Raw genomic sequence first — 18,435 nt, 5'->3', positions numbered from 1 at the left:
TAATTAAATACTTAAAACAATTTATAGGTACATTAATGACAGTTGGCTGATACTCAAATGTATATAAGGCTATTAAATGTTTTTGTTCACATTAATCTTTCTAAATGAATATAGATTATATGTAGACACAAAATACAATATAAATGTTAATATGCACCAATAAAAAAAAGTTAAAAGTTAAAAGTTAATTTAAATATAGGTTAACTCAGTTAAGTTAAAAGTTAATACAAACTTTTTTTAACTTTTTATTAAGTGAAAAAAAGTTAATTTGTTTATACAACGTTTTCCAACCCAAAACTAAATTATAGACTATAGTGTTAATACTTTATGTAGTATTTCCATATGAGTTAGATTCGAATGATATACATTTTTAACTTAAAATGATTCACGGTAAATATTTTTTGTCATAAAAACGAAATAGACTGAAATAGTGAAATAGAATACAATTAAAAACAAAATAAATTAACTTAACTTTCTTCTTAAAATGAAAAATTAATTTGTTAATTTCACGTTAATTAAAAAGAAATTTAGTAAGTTAACAGTTAAGTTAATGAAATGCCAAAAGTAACTAGTTAAGTTAAAAAGTTAATATAAAATTAACTTTAAAATTTAACTTTAACTTTTTAACTCGTTAATGCTCAGTTTTGTTATTTACTATGTAATTATTTTGAAACAGAGTTCGGTTTTATTCTATTTCAAAAAACGAAAATATTTAAGCATTCTACGCTTAAAATATGTAAAGTATCTCAAACAGTCAGACATAGACAGTTACTTACAATCCTCATCATCAAAAGCATTATTAGCTATATTTATTATTAAAATAATTAAGTAATAAATTAGTTTCTATAAAAACTAAATTACAATGAAGATGAATATTTTATGTTTTATAAATTGATTTATAAGTAGAAATAAAATAACAAAAATTTAATTTAAAGGAATATTATATTAATTTTCCCCCAATGAGTAAAGAAGTTAAGAAAAAAGGTAGACAAATGGGTACCGCTCCGCTGTGTAGTAGTTGTCGAGTAAGGCATTATAATGGATGAGTTAGATTTGAATTCAATGATAAATAACTGCATGCGAAAAACGATTCTGAACGGAGACGGTGTGTTACCTAGTTATATATTTATACAAAAAAATTAATAACATTTTAAATTTTTTTGTCAAAGGTTTTCTTTCTAAGTTTTCGAGAATCTTCTATTAACATTTCTTATGTAAGCTATGAAAATAACCTAACCGGGTCCTTATTTTTGAACTTTCGAATTTTTGATTTCTTACCTTCCGATTTTGTTCATCACTATAAGTTAATAATTTACGTTACATTTGGTCATGATTACTTAACTCCTCCACGTGCCACAATGGGGTTAAAAATTTTCAAAATAGGGTTTGTAAGTCAATTTTTTAGTTTAATTTGAAAAATATTGAATTTATTAAAAAGTATATAAAAAGTAAATTATAGATTTATATATTTGTAATAAAAAGTATGTTTATACAATTTTTTATAAATCTATATTTCCGAAGAAAAATGATAAAATACTAAATATTTATTTATTTCACAAAATTGGTTTTTATTAAATTATTAATAGATTTTAGCATAGTGGTTGATAATACAACAAAATATTTTAAGTAAAAATGATATGATATTTAATTTCCTAAAATAAATTATATGAGTAAAAATAACATTGGATTGACTGTTATATTGTTACAGTATGGTTTATACAATATCAAGCTGGAAAAACAAGAAAAAATAGTAATTCTTAAAGGATAAAATATATGTTCAATATGTAAAAAAAAATAATTAATTAATCGTTAACAAAATCAGCAACAGTTTTCTGGGTAAAAGTTGAATCCAGAGTGTCAATTTTAATTCGATTTTTATAATCTTCTGAGCTTTTGTTGTTTAAGGCTGTGACCATTTTTTTTTTAATTTGACATGAAATATTGTGATCAAAAAATGAAAAAGATACAAGCAAGCAAGTCTGATAAATACCATTGATGACGTAAAAAAGCTGTAATTACTACTTTCGATATAGTTTTATCTGGGTACAATGACAGTTCTTTTAGAAAATTTAAATCGTTTACAGGAGCAGATACAGCACAGGGAGCTTTAAACCAATAAAATACGTAAATTTGAACAATAAATAATGAAAATCTCTTCATATAATTTATTGTAATTTTAGATGTTAAAAATTGATTTTTAAATATACAAATTTTAATGGCGTAAATAGCACGTGCCATCCATCTCGCTCGATGTACTGCTCCAGGCTGAATAAATGTTATACGACTTGTAGGAACACCACCGAGATAAATAATTATGAGTTTTAACAGCTCCTCGTAATCTTTACGAGAATGAAATGAAATTAACTGTTCTTTGTAAAATATTATGACTTTGTCTTATTCTTTCTTCTAAGACTTCAAACTTATTTTTATCGATATTTTTCCACTGTTGTTGGAATGCTAGAAATATTTTAATGTTTGGTCCAGTTGATGGACTGTTATAACACGTAGTAAAAACAACTTCTAACACTATTATTAATATATGATGACGGCATGTGAGGTACAATAATTGTCTACCAATTTTTTCTTCGATTAACTTGCATGCTCCATTTATGTGTCCTGTATTGCTGGCTGTTGTGTCAAACGATAGTGATTGAACGCAATCTGTAATACCCCAATCAAGTAATGACTCTATAACAGCATTTGACATTGCTTCTCCGGTTTCAGATTCGAGCTTTGGAACATTGAGAACCTTACAACTTCTCCGTCTCTGGATACTAGAATAGGACGATCAACGTTATCTTTCCCTGTAATATCGGGCAATATTTTGCCATCCCAGTGCACAGTTAAAGAACAGTTCAGATTAAAAGATGCTTTTATATTCTCGGCAAATCGTTGTCTTAAAATAACTCTATTTCTTCGAATAGTTGAGCGATTTATGGCGATGTTATTGCATTACATCCAAGACTTTGAGCTGTGGCCATGATAATATGAACTGCTTTTCGATCACTTACTTGTGTACGGTCTAATGCCGTCACAATTTCAGAACTCATGATAGTTCGTCTTCCCCTTTTCTTATATTCGAAGTAGATATGATTTCTAATGGAAATTCAATTTATTATCCACTAGAAGTTTCAGAACTCAGAATGTACAAAAATAATATTGTTGACTTTTTTCTAGTTGATAGGTACTTTTAAAATGTTATCGCAGTCATTACTAAGTTGAAGATAACATCGACGACTCGACGCGTGTCCTAATATTACATTTTATGACTAAACACAGATTACAATTTCATCAAAATATTATATAGATTCTACTATTAAAATAAAATATTCAATCCCATGTGTTGTATATTGTAGACAGTCGTCAAAATAATATTATTTAATATATATGTAATATAGGTGGGAATATTTCAAATTGTAAATTATTGACATAGGTCAGGCCAGCGAAGCAATATGTGCTGAGGCGACGATAATATTTTCTATATAACACCACCGTACGCGCAGGCACGACCCCCCCCCCCCCCCCCCCCCCCGTTGTCGCTGAGTGATTCGGCGAGGACGTAGCTACGACGTGCGTGTGAAACGCCGATCGTAGTACGGGCTAGGCGATCCGAATTTGCTAAGTGTTTTATTTATGTTTGTTTTAATACAATAAAAGTGTTTCCTACCTGAAAACCCGAGTTAAACATTATTTTAGTCATTCTTACGTTCTTACCTTTTATAGGAACAGCGCCGGGATATACGTACTATGTGTCAATGAAGTTTTATTAAACTGAATAGTGCCAAGGTATATGTAATCTTTGAGTCATTTCAACTAGATAGGAACGAACTAAGAATTGACAAGCGCATACCATCGTACCTCAACAAGTTAACAGTGCCATTCTAATTAACTTTAGAGAGTGTCATTAACTAGAGGATACGAGGGTAAGGCGTATAGTTGGTTTACCACGTATTGTCTAAGACGGGTGATACCACACATGCAATTATACTTCTAAACTTTCTTTCAAGAAATTTAATTGTTCAACCCAATTGTGGCACGTGAAGGGGTTGAGTAATCATGACCAAATTTAACGTAAATTCTTTTCATATAGTAAGGAACAAAATTGGGGGGGGGGGATAAGATACATAGGCGTGTTTACGGGATGGGCTGGGTGGACACTGGGCCGGCCGACTGTGCCTCCAACAAAATCATGTCAGGATAAAAAAAAAAGTCGTGTGGTGTGTTGTACCCTGCAGTACCTATAGATTTTGATTAATTGTAATTTTTTTTAGTTACGCTGGGGCTCTTTAAAAACTACTATTAGAGCTTTAGTTACGCATTTATTAATCAGTGATTATATTATCATATAATATTATGTTCATCAATTCTTTATAATTACAAAATATGGTACTGTTGTGCCCATTTACCAGGTCTTGCGCTGTGATATCACAGATTAAATAAAATGTTATCTAAAATTATATAATATGGTTTTATCAGCTGAAAATATCCAATTACCGATTATCATTTACGATAATGTCGATTTTACGTTTATATGTGCTTGCGCGCAACGCTATACTTGACAGCCACGCGCAACGCCTATAGCAAATTTTAAGTTGGGACATAGTCATTTTTTAATATAATACAATGTTTTCAAAGCCAGCCAGAGTAGAGATGTAGTTTAGGTCACCCATTTAGTAAGCTTAGATATAGTATATAGGTTAATAGGTAACCATTAGCCTGTCATCTACCTGAAGATAATTGCTTTTTAACAACATTATTTAATTCCAAAGCCTACCCAAGGTGGTTTTACACAGCAAATCGGAGGATATCTTCGATTTTTTTGTCCGAGTGCAGCACAAGTGAGCGAGTGGCAACGTTATCAGATTATGTGCTTTTTAACAACTTTGTTGAATTCCGATGCTTACCTAAGGTTGTTTTACACAGCAAATCGGGGGATATTTTCAATTTTTTTATCCGAGCGCAGCGCAGCAAACGATTGCCAATGCTAGCAGATTATGTACTTTTTAGTTTTTAACAACTTTGTTTAATTCCAAGGCCTACCCAAGGTGGTTTTACACAACAAATCAAGGCATATTTTTGATTTTTTTTGTTAAAACCATTGTGTAACACCATTGTTTTAAGTATAAAAAAACATTTGAAAATCGTGAGGGGGTTGGTGAAGTGCATTTGTTCAGAATTAAAAAATATTCCTACATTGGTGAATTTTGTAACATAAAAATGAATTTTTCTTCATGTCTAAAAAAAAATAGGTCTCACAATTTATTGATTTGTTGTGCCCCCTCGGCCACCAAAGTCTGAACACGCCTATGGTAAGATATCAAAAATATTAATATTTTTTTTTCCTTACAAATAAGGATGTATGTATGTATGTATGTATGTATGTATGTATGTATGTATGTATGTATGTATGTATGTATGTATGTATGTATGTATGTATGTATGTATGCAGTGGCGTACCAACGGGGGGGGGGGGGGGGTGTTAGGGGTTAAACCCCCCCAAGTAAAATACGAATAATGATTTTTTTTATGGAATATTATATTTAGACTAGGATCATATTATGCATTTTGTCGGTCGGTCACTTCCCGGTGGTTTTAAAAGGTTCCGTATATCGGTCTAGTCTGGCCCCGATAACGCGTTAATATTTTTGTCGAAAAATAATTACTGTCATTCCATGTTACATTTTATTACATGGGTCATGGTTGTTTATGAGCAAAATACTATAAGTTCATACACAGATATACGTGTGCGTGTAATGTGTATAATAGATACTATTTTGTAATCGTAATATCGTTGCTATCTACTTTGAATCATGCGATTTGACATAATAATAAATATTATATACCAACTAAACTAATCTACAAATAACCGATCGACGATTAGGTACTAGTCGATTACACTAATCTGCAACGTGAATACTCAGAATACTCGCACAATTTCATTTTATTTTGAACTCTCGTTCAGAACGAGTCATTCTATGTTCAATATTTTTGTATTTATACAATTATTTAATATTTTAAACGTAAGTTATTGATTTATTATTTTAAACGTAATTCATTTTTTTTATTTATTTCCAATATGAGTGATAAGAAAAGAAAATTAAATAACACCACTCTAACGATGTTTTTCAAAAAAAAAAAGCAAACGAGTGAAGACAAAGACAAATCTAATACATCAAATTCTGTAACACCCGTTGAAAACAATAAAGAAAAAAGCCCGGTTAGTAAACTAAGTATGAATGATAACGATATTGCTAATTATTTTAAACAAACACATACGTCAGATGAGTCGAAGTTATCTATATTTAAAGCATTATGGTACCCAGATAAATCTTATCAATTTCCTACTAGTGGAAAACGAAATTTAAAATTTCAATTTAACTGGTTTTCTCGATGTAACTAGCTTAACGGGAGAAAGCTCAAACTTTATTAGATAATCTAATAAATCTTGGTATAGATTGTTCTTTTATGGTTGGACAGGGATATGTCGGGGCTGCGCCTATGAGTGGTGGTTTTAATGATGTACAAGCGTATGTTAGAAAAAATAATGATATGGCTATTTATGTCCACTGTGCCTCTCATAGTCTAAACTTGGCTATTTCTGACGCTTGTGACCTTCAAAGTATTCGGAATTGTATGGGTGTACTTAGTTCGGTATACAATTTTTTTAATACTCCTAAACGACAAGAAGTTCTTTTAAGTAAAATTTCAAGTATAGAAACAAATACAAAAGCCACTAGACTTAAAAATGTATGCCCCACAAGATGGTTTCAGCGACATGTTTTAATTTTCTTAGAACTACAAAATGCTGTTACAATTTCTCTTGAAACCATTTCTTCGTGGCAAGACAAAATTACTTGTTCTACAGCATTACAACTATTATCCGCAATTCAGAATGTTGAATTCCAGATATCCCTCCGTACTACTGCCAAGATCTTTGGTATAACTTCTCCCTTGAGTCGTTTATTACAAACAGAAAATCTAGACTTATCAACTGTAATGATTCTCGCAACAAACATTGAAGAAATGTTAATTAAAATGCGTAGTGATAGTGAAAATTAATTTAATTATATTTTCAATGATGTTCAAAAAAATCTTCTGATTGGGATGTTGATGTTAAAATTCCACGAAAATTTGGAAGGCAAGTACACCGTAGTAATATTGAAACAAATTCACCTGAAGTATATTTTCGTGTTTCAATATTCATTCCATTTTTAGATTTTTTTTATTACCCAAATTCAAATACGTTTGTTAGATCATAAACAAATTTTGTCAAGTTTTCACTGTCTCTTGCCATAAAAAATAAATAATTTAGAGTTCAAAAAACAATTTGAGACTGACATTGTACATTTAGTACGTCGTTATGAAAAAATCGTTAACTGCAGTGAACAACAAAGTATCGGAGAACTTAGATTATGGTGGAATTATGTAAGCCAAATGAATGACAATCTTAAAAATGCCCATTCAGCTTTACTTGTATGTGATGAAAAAATATTTCCAATTATACGAAAACTTTTAGTTATTCTTGTTACTCTACCAGTAACGACAGCCACACCAGAAAGGACTTTTTTGACTCTTCGTCGTCTCAAAACCTATCTACGAAATACAACCGGAGAATCTCGCTTAAATGGATTAGCAATGCTAAATATTAATCGGGATATTGAAATCTCAACAGACGTAGTACTAGATGAATTATCAAAATCATCGAGACGAATTAATATTAAGTTATAACTTAATAGGTTAGTGTTTTTAGTCTATAAAATATACATTTTTAAAAAATTGTATTGTGCATGTCTTTAAATATAAGAAGAATACAATTGTATAAACATTTTTTTTTTTTTATATTGTATATAAAATATGGTAACCCCCCCATTAACGAATTCTGCGTACGCCACTGTATATATGTATGTATGTATGTATGCATGTATGTATGTATGTATGTATGTATGTATGTATGTATGTATGTATGTATGTATGTATGTATGTATGTATGTATGTATGTATGTATGTATGTATGTATGTGTATATATGTATGTATGTATAAAAATATGTATAATATGTATAACGTAATGTTTTCAGTTTTATACAAAAACTAAATTTGAATCAAGATGAATATTTTATAACTTATAAATTGTTTTAAATTATTTATACATACAAAAACTGACTTACTTGAACAACCACTAATCGAAGTATCCTCGATCTCAGGTTCGTTTTTATCTAATAAAAAATAAATAATTTAAAATCAAATTAAAAGTCACTGGGAAGAGGTGATTTAGAGTTTTATAAAATATAATGTATTTAATTTGAATAATATTTTAATTAGGTACTTAATAGTTATAAAATTTTAAATACCTATCACCTATGTAACTAATATTTAAGTGATCGATGGTCGACAGTTTTTAAGGAGTTCGAATTGGGCAATTTTCAAATTGCATGCATGCATGCGAGTTTTGTAAATGTGTGCGTAGTAAGTGATCGTTATAGTGAGTGTGACTGTGACACTGTGTCACACCTAACCTAACCTAAACAATTTATGCTAAGTTGTATGACTGTATGTATTTAATTGTTCCATTTTACTGATCAACCTAATAATGCGATCATGATTTCAGAAAACTGATCTGAATTCGTTAAAATGTCTACTTGAAATCGGTCAGTCCACATTTTAAGATTTCTGATTTAAATTAAAATGAACAATATATACAGTTAAGAAGAATACAAGAGAGCTAATTTCACATTCAATATTAATATTATTAACCTAAATTATTACCTAAAGGAAATTAAATTATAAAACTTGATTGAAGCCAAATAAATATTTTAAATAAAACGTTAATTGTAAAATTGTAAAATGTTTAATGTTGACTAATATGGCCTTAGGTACTGTTGTTATTTAGATAAAGATTAAAAAAAAATTTAGAATTGTCACGTTATTATACAATAATATTATAATCTGATAATAATAGTTTAGATTAATAAAAAATCAAAGAATAAAAATATAATTATAACATCATGGAATTTCACACAAAACAGCCAGAACTTAAATATTTATTTATTTATTTATTTATTTATTGAGTAAACACCCAGAGTCCAAAGGCGGTAGTAGACGGTCAAGTACAGTACTGTTATAAACCCATTTCATTATTAATATAAGTATTTGTAATATAAGCATTTCTTTGACATATATATGTAACCATGTATCCGCCGTAGGAACGAGCACGGCCGGCGTATATGGCATTCCGCTGCATGGACACTTTTGAGCCACAGCGGGCCCGCCCGACCGCGCTCGTCCCCAAGGCGAGTCAGTCGTTGTCAGTCCAACAGAGCCTCCACAAATCCGTGTACTTTTGTATTAACATAGTGTTCAAGTGCGCTGCCGTAGTCGCGTTATATTATATACAGATATAATACATGAGTGCACTGCCGTCGTAGCGTAATATTATATACGAATATAATACGCGAGTATACCGATATCTTCTTGTTATATATACGGATATAATACGTAAGAGTGCCGCCGCCTTCGACGATATACAAAACAATTATTTTGATCATCATCACAGAAACCCACTAAAGGATAGTAGTCCCCACGCCAGCAGTTTCGGGGCTAGCGAACGTCGATTCCTCAAGAGCAGTCGAAGAGGAAAGTCGTCGTTGATTTTTCGTGGATCCAGTGTCCAGCCAAGCTGAGTAGCAGTGCAATGTAATCCGTACAGAGCATCAAACAAAAATCCAAGTGAAAAAAAAAATAGGAATTATGCAAGCCATTTCAGTAACAGTCGCGTGAGTAATAAAAAGAGTTGTAATAGCTGTAACGCTAGTATTTAATTAGTTTTAAAAGGTTTAGTATTAGTCGGAGTATTTAATTACATTTAAGTGAGTTAAATTTTGTTCATGAGTGACCATAGCGAACTTTTAAAATCTGGAACCCCTACACCTGAGTTAGGTGATTGTGCAGAAACTTTAGTAGAAACCGCTATTCAAAATTTTCAAAATCCGATTGAACACCCAAGCCCTATTCCACGCACTAGTTTGCCCGTGACATTTTCTGACCCAGATCTACCCAAATCTGAAAAACCTTTGTTAGACCTAAAATCTACTTTCTTTTGTGCTTAACTACAGGAAATAGATAATCTTTTTAAGAACGTTGATCAGACTATCAAGGGTGTGGATAAAGTATTGATAAGCGCGAACCACTCCCTTATAACTAACTTACTAGATCAGACTATCGTAGGAACAGACATGTCAGTGAATGATGAAAATGCTCAATCACCAAACGAAACACAAAATCCCCTAGGTGAATCGCTCTCACAGGGAGTGAGGACTGCGGATTCACACGGTAGTCACCAGGAATCAACGACGGCAGAAAATCAAGGAGTCATACGGAATGGTGATGCAGGGTATGCCACCGTTCGTGCAATAGAACCAACCGACACTATAGGGTTAGAGGCAGCTCTACGGTTGTTACCAAGCTCATTCAACGGAGAAAAACAAGAAGACACAGAAGTTTTTTTGGAAAAATGTGAGTTTGCAATCTCGTGTGCAAGTGAAACAGCACGAGCAAGACTACTACAAGGTATCATCGTGCGACTGACAGAAAAAGCATGCCAAGCAGTTAAATTTCGATCTTTCTCTTCATGGCATGAACTCAGAGAAGCATTAAAAACAGCGTTAGAACCACAAAGAACAACGGCTCATTTGTTCTTGGAAATGTATCATAGCCAACAAAAAAATGGAGAAGACGTAATGGCTTATTCAACCCGCATCGAACAATTACTCAATTTAATCTTGGAACAGGAAACAAGTGGCAAGTCAGTGGAGGAGTCGAAAGCACTAGAAGCTAGTCTAAAGGCCCAGACTGTCCAAGTGTTCATTGAAGGGTTGGGGGAATTAATAGACTTCATAAAAGCCCGTAATCCTCCGACTCTCGAAAAGGCGATACAAGCTGCTAGAAAAGAAGAAAGAGTCAGAAGATCTAACATTTAATCAAAGAAACTCTACATTGGTACCACGAAGGCAAGACATTTCCCAAAAGTCAAGTTAACGTGTTTTAAATGTGGAAAAATTGGACATTCAGCTAAAGAATGTCACAGCACTAAAGATCAGAAATCTTCAACACCACCGAACGGACCATCTGACAATGCTAGTAGAACAATGATCATATGTAATTATTGTAAGAAGCCTGGACACCTACTCATAGAATGTAGGAAGCGTCAGTAATTCAAAGAAAACAGAGAATCAGGGAAACCAGCAACAACCGGCAGTCAACGGTGGACGTCCGGTTGGCGAAATCCGAATAGCCGTTCCAACCAAATCCTCTACTTCCAGTCAGAATTATAACGAGACCATGTAACATGCCATATTTCTCAGACTATCCGTGGAACCTCAATGTTACTTCTGGACTTAGGGAGTGAACTGAACCTCATAAAAATATCATCGTTAAAGGACCAGACCATCGTGTTTGAAGAGACAGTATTCCAACTTAAAGGCATCAATGACTCACTGGTGTCTACAATTGGACTCACCTATCTAGATGGTAAATTAGGAGAAAATATAATCATCACAGATTTCCAAGTGGTACACTCCGATTTTCCAATACGACACGATGGTATTCTCGGACGGCCGTTCTTAGCGTCAAATCGGATCATCATCAACTATGAAACGAACAAGGTAACCCCATTCCTAACAAATCAGACTTAGTTCTTAAGCCACGTACAGAGACATTGTTCAAAGTCAGAGCTGAAGATCGGTTAGAAGGTGAAGAAGTAGTAATAACCAACCAAAAATTAGCTGACTCAATCAGTTGTAGCAACGTAGTCACTAGGATCCAGAACAAGGATGCCTTGGTACTACTCATCAATCCAACGGAACAAGCTGTTAGATTACAAGTTCCAAGTCTCGAAAATCTCGAATACGAACCGTATCACGAAGCGTTGGTGCAAACAATACAGGCCTAACAGCAATCACAATCTCAGATTAACGGGAACCGAATCTCCCTGTTGAACGAAGCCCTTCGCACAACGCATTTAAATTCCAAAGAAAAGGTTTCATTAGAAGATGTCTGTCACGAATACTCAGACGTATTCTTCTAGGAAGGAGACAAGGTCACAGCAACTTCTGCCGTAGCTCACAAAATATGGACCCCAACAACGATTCCCCCAATTCATGTGAAACTATATCAGTTACCCCAACGGCATCGTCAAGAAATCACAGATCAAATGGAAGATCTTGAACGTGAAGGCATAATAGCGCATAGTGAATCGCCATGGAACGCGCCCCTACTGGTCGTCCCAGAGAAGCCGAACATAAACGGGAAAATAAAATATCGAGTTTGTGTGACTTTCGTCGCTTAAACGAAGTCACCGTAGGAGATTCATTTCCGCTTCCTAACATCGTAGACATATTGGACCAGTTAGGTAGGTCCAAATACTACACTATGCTGGATTTAGGACCATCAGGTACTAATGAATCCACCAGACTGCGAGAAAACGGCTTTTTCCATAGACAAAGGTCATTTCGAGTTTTAAAGGATGCCATTTGGTTTGAAAGGAGCACCAGGGACATTCCAAAGACTAATGAATAAGGCTCTGCCTGGTTTAAATGGACTCAGGGCCTTCGTCTATTTGGACGGTATCATAATCTATGCAAAAGACCTCAAAGATCATTCTCAGAAACTCTCAGAAATCTTAAACAGACTTTGTCAGTATAATTTGAAATTACAACCACTTAAGTGCGAATTTCTTAGGAAAGAGGTCACTTACCTAGGTCACAGAATAACTGATGAAGGGGTTAAACCAGATCCTCAAAAGGTTGAATGTGTTCAGTACTTTCCAGTTCCAAAAAATGTCAAGGAAGTGAAGTCGTTCCTTGGACTATCAGGCTATTACAGACGATTTATACTCAAGAAGGACGTTCCTTATAGGTGGAGCGATTTATGTCAGACATCGTTTGAAACATTGAAGAACCTCCTCACTCAAGCTCCAATTCTACAATACCCAGACTTCCAGAAGCCATTTAATCTAACGTGTGATGCAAGCAACTATGCCATAGGCTGTATACTGTCTCAAGGACCTATTGGAAAGGATTTACCAATAGCTTTCGCATCACGGACAATAAACAAGGCTGAAATCAATTACAATACTACGGAAAAAGAATTGACCAGTATGGGGAATAAAAGTATTTAGGCCGTACCTATTTGGACAACATTTTAACATAATAACGGACCATCGTGCAATAGTTTGGTTATTTAACATAACAGATCAGAGATCACGTTTAACTCGATGGCGTTTGAAGTTGGAAGAGTACCAGTATACTATTCATTTCAAACCCGGAGTAAATAACACGAACGCAGATGCACTAAGCTGTATCCATGATGTCTCTACTAGAGGGCATACCAGGTCATCAGAATTACCAGAAACTCAAGAACCATCAGATTTACCAGAAACTCAAGAATCATCAGATTTACCATAACCTCAAGAACCTACAGATTCTCAAGAAAATCAAACACATCTAAAAGAAACAGAGTTTTTAGAGACTTACCCAGAATTTCTGAAAGCCGATACAGCACAGCTAGGCCCAACGCCAAACGTCGTTGAGCTGATAGGAGACATATTCGAAACGGAGTTAGGAACTTCTTTAGCTCATTGCGTGTCAGTTGACATGAAAATGAAGAAGGCAATAGCTTTGGAATTCAGTCGCAAATATGGACGACTCGACGAACTCCGAATCCAAAACCATTCAGTCACGGAGATCGCTTCCATACGGGAAGGAAACCGGTACATCTTCTATTTGTTGATCAAAGAACTTTAATGGCAAAGACCATCGTACGAAAACCTGTTTAAAAGTCTTTAGAATCTGAAGGTACGTTGCAAAGAACTTCAAGTTACCAAACTTGCTTGTCCTCGTTTAGGCTGCGGCTTGATAGACTTTAGTGGGAAACAATACGAAAAATTATGAGATTCATCTTCCGTGATTCTTCTGTGTACATTCAAGTATACACCAAGGACGAGTTAACTGAAGACAACAAAGAGCAGATCATCAAAGAGTTTCATGAGAATCCTCTTGGAGAATATCAAGGAAACACCCGTACTTACAACAGAATATCACAACAGTACCAATGGCAAGGCATGAGAGCTCAGATCGGGCAGTACATCCGAAAATGTCTGACTTGCCAAGTAAATAAGACACCCAACCGTACTATCAAGGAACCAATGGTTATAACGACCACAGCGTCGAAACCTTTTGAAAAGGTATTCATAGATATAGTTGGACCACTACCTCAATCTTACAGTGGAAATTTATATATCTTGATCTTGTTAGATGATTTCTTTAAGTTTGCATGGGCTTCACATATGAAGGACCACGAAGCCAACACTGTGTCATAGCATTTTGTAACGCAATTCGTATGCCTGCATGGGCAACCACAATCACTAGTAACAGACTGCGGAACGGAATTCCTCAGCAAAATTTTCAAAGAAGTTTGCAAACTTCTCAAAATCTCTCAGATATCTACTACACCATATCACCCACAGAGCAACGGAAGCTTAGAACGTAGTCACCGAACTCTAGGTGAATATCTAAGAAACTACTCTAATAAAAATCCGAAGAATTGGGACACTTACATCCCTTATGCAATGTTTTGCCACAACTCATCAGTACATTCATTCAAGGGAAACCAGCCTCACGAGGTGGTTTATGGATATCCTCTCGTCGTTCCAAATTCTCTAACAAACACCCCAGAACCTCAGTAAAATTTCCAAGATTATCAATTTGAAATGAAAAGACAGATGGAGGAAACTCATCAAATGGTAACCAAACAACAAATCGAATCGAAACTAAAATACAAAGATCGCTATGACCAGAAAAACTTCAGAACATCTGTCTAGACGAAATCAAGGTCTAATTAACGCAGTAGGTAGGCTAACCAACGTCCTCTTCGGCATGTGTTCAGATGAACCAAAATCATAACATCTGGCACAAGAACAATTACGTATTGTGTCATCAGTTGTACAAGACGTGAACTTCACGATTCACGATTTAGTACAGATTCTCTGAAAACAAAATCAAATATCCAAAAACTATCCGAACAATTCACACGAATGTTGAACGCCATCGATATTTTAAACGCTAAAAACCTATTCGATGAGAATACTACTAAATTAGTCAACCTGTTACATCAGTTTGCGTGGAAAACTTAGAACCTCTAAACAATAGTTAGTTTCGCATTAAATGGATTGATGCACATAAGTGTTTATCCACTCTCAGAACTTTATCACGAAATAAAGGAAATTAAACTTACGTTACCCCCAAATTTAGAACTCCCAGTTGTAGAATCACATTTAAACCTTCCTGAACTCTTTAGAGCATCTACTTTAAGTGTAGTGTATCTACAACACATACCATTTAATCTCTATCATAACATCCCCTTGCCAATAACTATTCCGAACGGGAATATAGCTCTAATAAATCCAGATACACAATATTTAGCAGTAAGCTTAGATAATGAATACCATTTTAGTCTTACAGAACCTCAATGTTCTAAGTGTAAATCACAGTTCTCGTTTAAATTATGTATAGGACTAGAATCCATTTTTAAACGTACTAAGAAAGAAAATTGTGAGGTATCTTTGTATGACAATCCAGACAGTCAGTTAGACACATGTAACCTCAGATATTTGAGTTTTAAAACACATGGCATAAACTTTAGTATCAAAATTCGTGGCTATATTATTGCACTCATCAGATGATAACAGTAGCCTGTCGTCAAGTCCCGTATAAAATAACACTTACTGGGGTAGGTAAAATAGACATTCCGGAGTATTGCGTGGTCTGTACAGACCACTCAATACTCACACCAATTAGGAATATCAAAACAAGAAATCATAAAAAATTTTGTACCTGAAAGTCCCAGTCTTACCATTATCCCTTAAAAAAATAACAGAACATCATGAACCTCAGAAAATCAGTAATCATAGGCTTTATATAAATTTTAACAAACAAGCTCGGGAGTCTCAAGAGTTAAACAAACTCAAGGAATTGTACAAGGATACCACAGAAAATATTTTTGTCAAACCAGAAAATCATTTGATATTGTTATATATAATTGTCATTACATTAGTTATTATAAGTTTGTACTTAGTTATTAAGTATCTATGTAGTGTACTAAAATTATATTCACCTGAAATCGCAGAACCTCATAATGTACAAGAAATTTTACAGTCTCGCACCGCCTAGGCCTGCAGTTTTTTTATTCATTACATAAGACATAGGAGAAAATTTGTGACTATTTAGCCCCCATTTCTCGTTTAAGTCATGGGGTGTTATAAACCCATTTCATTAGTAATATAAGTATTTGTAATATAAGCATTTCTTTGACATATATATGTAACCATGTATCCGCCGTAGGAACGAGCACGGCCGGCATATATGGCATTCCGCTACATGGGCACTTTTGAGCCACAGCGGGCCCGCCCGACCGCGCTCGTCCCCAAGGCGAGTCAGTCGTTGTCAGTCCAACAGAGCCTCCATAAATCCGTGTACTTTTGTATTAACATAGTGTTCAAATAAAGTATAGTGGTTAACTACCTCACTGCGTGTTTCATTTATTTAGTTGTGTAGCCGTATATAACAGTACAACATAAAATATAAAATTACAGAGAATGAATCATCAATTCGGAGAATTAATAAAAATTAAATAATTCAGAAAAAACATAACATAAACAATGAAGGTATAATATAAAAATACTAAAGTTTCATTGTTTATAATATGTGACATGTAAAAGTAAAACGATTGAATTAAACAAAGAGTTCTCGGAGTTACATTAAACAGTACACATAGATAATATATCATAATTACTTAGCCGGTTAAGTACACGAGATATTTTTTGAATTCTAATGGTCGACTAAGAATAACAAATAACGTGACTACCTCTTTGACGATGTGTAACAGACTGACTTTTATTTAATACTGGTTTAACAAAATAATAGTTATAATAATAATGACATAGATAAGAATTAATATATAAAGCTGACAGTGTAGGATTGATTTCTCAACAATATTCGGTCAATAGGGTTATAAGCGCTGTAAGAAGTATGGTGGAACGGAATTGCGAATGTAGGAATGGACCAAGAATTTAAAGTGGGTATATGAAACTAAAAAATGTGTAGTAAGTCTAAGCAGTCGATGGTACCTCTTACAATTTTAGAAAGAAAGGATACATCTATTAACTTACGTCTAGTAATGAGAGATACCAAATTAAGGCTGGCTTGAATGGAAGTTAAAGCAGAACTAGGAAGATTAGGATCTAGGCCAAAACGTCGCTTATAACCAATGAACCGCATGAAACGTCTTTGCACATGCTCAAGTGATTCAATATGACCAATTTGTGATGGGTTCTATAAAACCAAACTGAACTCTTAGAGAGGTCTGACTAGTGACGCATATAAAGTTTAGAGGCATAATTCATTATTAAACTCCTTAGTACTTCTGACTAAGAAACCAAGTATTTTTAAAGCTTTAGCGCGCGATTTTTCAATGTGATAAGAAAAAGAAAGATTCAATTAGATAACAACCCCGAGATCAGTGATGGTGCTAATTTCAACCAATTTTTCATCGTGGATATAATAGTCATGGTCTATTTTAATACGTGAACGGGCGTAAACATTTAGAAGTGTGTAATATCAGACCGTTATCAAGGCACCAAACCTACAAGTTATCCAGGTCTGATTGAATACGAGAACAGTCTACTGGTGAAGAAACATTAGTGCATAATTTGAGGCCATCTGCGAACAATAAATGATCAGTGATCACTGATCACAGTATCTAAAACATGAACCAACATCCATAATAAATATGGCAAACAGCAAGGGAGAAATGTGACTACCCTGGGGGACACCTGACGGAACTGGAAAAGGATCTGACCAAAAACCATTGATCTTAACTTTTTGGGTTCTATCCGATAGGTAACTATAAAACCAGGATAGTAATGGATCAGAAATATCATACATACGAAGCTTAGTTAAAAGTATAGAGTGAGAATAGAGAATATATTATCTTATTTAACTGAATAAAAATATAGGTAATTATTATTATTTATTTATAAGATCAAGTAATTGATTAATTTATTATTTTACATACATTATTTGATTATATTAAATGTTTAAAGTTATTTTTAATAATACTATCGCTATAGGGCAGACAATCGTTTTATTCTTAATTTGTTGTGTTATTTATGATAAAAAATGTTTAATAACTTACCTAATGAAGCATTCTTTATTTTTTTTAAGACATTGGGAGCTGAAATATATGTCTATAACAGTATAAGTAGTTATTTGTGTACCTTTCCTGTCGCAGTAGTGTTGTTTTCTCTTAAACATATATATATACATATTTTCTCATATTTTCTACTCATTTTTGAGAAATATACAAAAATACTATGCTTAAGACTG

General features: G+C 33.7%; 1 long non-coding RNA gene across 1 annotated transcript; it reads right to left on the bottom strand.

Annotated features, from left to right (window-relative positions):
* Positions 1–5,256: 5,256 nt before the first annotated feature.
* LOC132945197 (uncharacterized) lies at positions 5,257–18,435 on the bottom strand. Its single transcript, XR_009664523.1, has 3 exons — positions 18,245–18,435; positions 8,167–8,214; positions 5,257–5,304 (listed from the first exon to the last, which is right to left on the bottom strand). It is a non-coding gene; the product is annotated as an uncharacterized LOC132945197 (long non-coding RNA).

Source organism: Metopolophium dirhodum, chromosome 5 (genome assembly GCF_019925205.1).
Source record: "Metopolophium dirhodum isolate CAU chromosome 5, ASM1992520v1, whole genome shotgun sequence".
Taxonomy (NCBI): domain Eukaryota; kingdom Metazoa; phylum Arthropoda; class Insecta; order Hemiptera; family Aphididae; genus Metopolophium; species Metopolophium dirhodum.
The sequence above is the reverse complement of the archived record's forward strand: the minus strand, read 5'-3'. Positions and strand labels throughout refer to the sequence as shown.